Source organism: Chiloscyllium punctatum, chromosome 36 (assembly GCF_047496795.1).
Source record: "Chiloscyllium punctatum isolate Juve2018m chromosome 36, sChiPun1.3, whole genome shotgun sequence".
Taxonomy (NCBI): domain Eukaryota; kingdom Metazoa; phylum Chordata; class Chondrichthyes; order Orectolobiformes; family Hemiscylliidae; genus Chiloscyllium; species Chiloscyllium punctatum.
The window spans coordinates 70,713,316-70,713,954 of record NC_092774.1 but is presented as its reverse complement, the minus strand read 5'-3'; the positions used below and the strand labels follow the sequence as shown (position 1 = coordinate 70,713,954).

At 46.0% G+C, this 639-nt stretch overlaps 1 non-coding gene across 1 annotated transcript; it reads right to left on the bottom strand.

Annotated features, from left to right (window-relative positions):
- Positions 1–204: 204 nt before the first annotated feature.
- On the bottom strand, positions 205–276 carry trnaw-cca (transfer RNA tryptophan (anticodon CCA)). The gene has a single exon. It is a non-coding gene; the product is annotated as a tRNA-Trp (tRNA).
- Between the last annotated feature and the right edge of the window lie 363 nt (positions 277–639).

Sequence of the window (639 nt, the reverse complement as noted above, 5' to 3'; positions counted from 1 at the left end):
CAGTTTGTGTTCGACTTGTCAAATTGCGGGGAGCTCAGCATTTCCCCAAACAAATGGCACACCACCTCCCTGACACAGTGTTCACAAATCAAACTGACAGCAAAGATTCATGCGTGATCGAAAGTGTCCACAACTTTTGACACAACAGATATACGGAGTGAACGTACTCTTTTCTTCATTGGAAATGCTAGACGTTGATTGTAGTGAGCCTGACGTGATTTGAACACGCAGCCTTCGGATCTGGAGTCAGACGCGCTACCGTTGCGCTACAAGCTCACAGATGGCCCAGGCCCTCTATTCATACTTAAGGGAAGTGATCGCACTACAATGATTTTACGTTCATGTCTGTTCTGTTTCTCCCCCTTCTCCTTCTGTCTCTCGAAACAATTTCCAACTCTCTCTCAATAAAAATCTGAAAGAACTGCGGGTGCTGTATATCAGGAACAAAAAACAGGAGTTGCCGGTGACCCTTCCACAGAACAGATGGTGATTGGGAAAATGTCGGTTTATATGCAGGAGATATTGTGGGAGGAAGGCGGAGATCAGGACAGAGCCCAAAGCGAGGGAAGAACTGTTGGACAGAAAAAGGAGTTGATAACGATCTGCGTGAGAGGGTGAATAACTGTTAATGGAGACTGT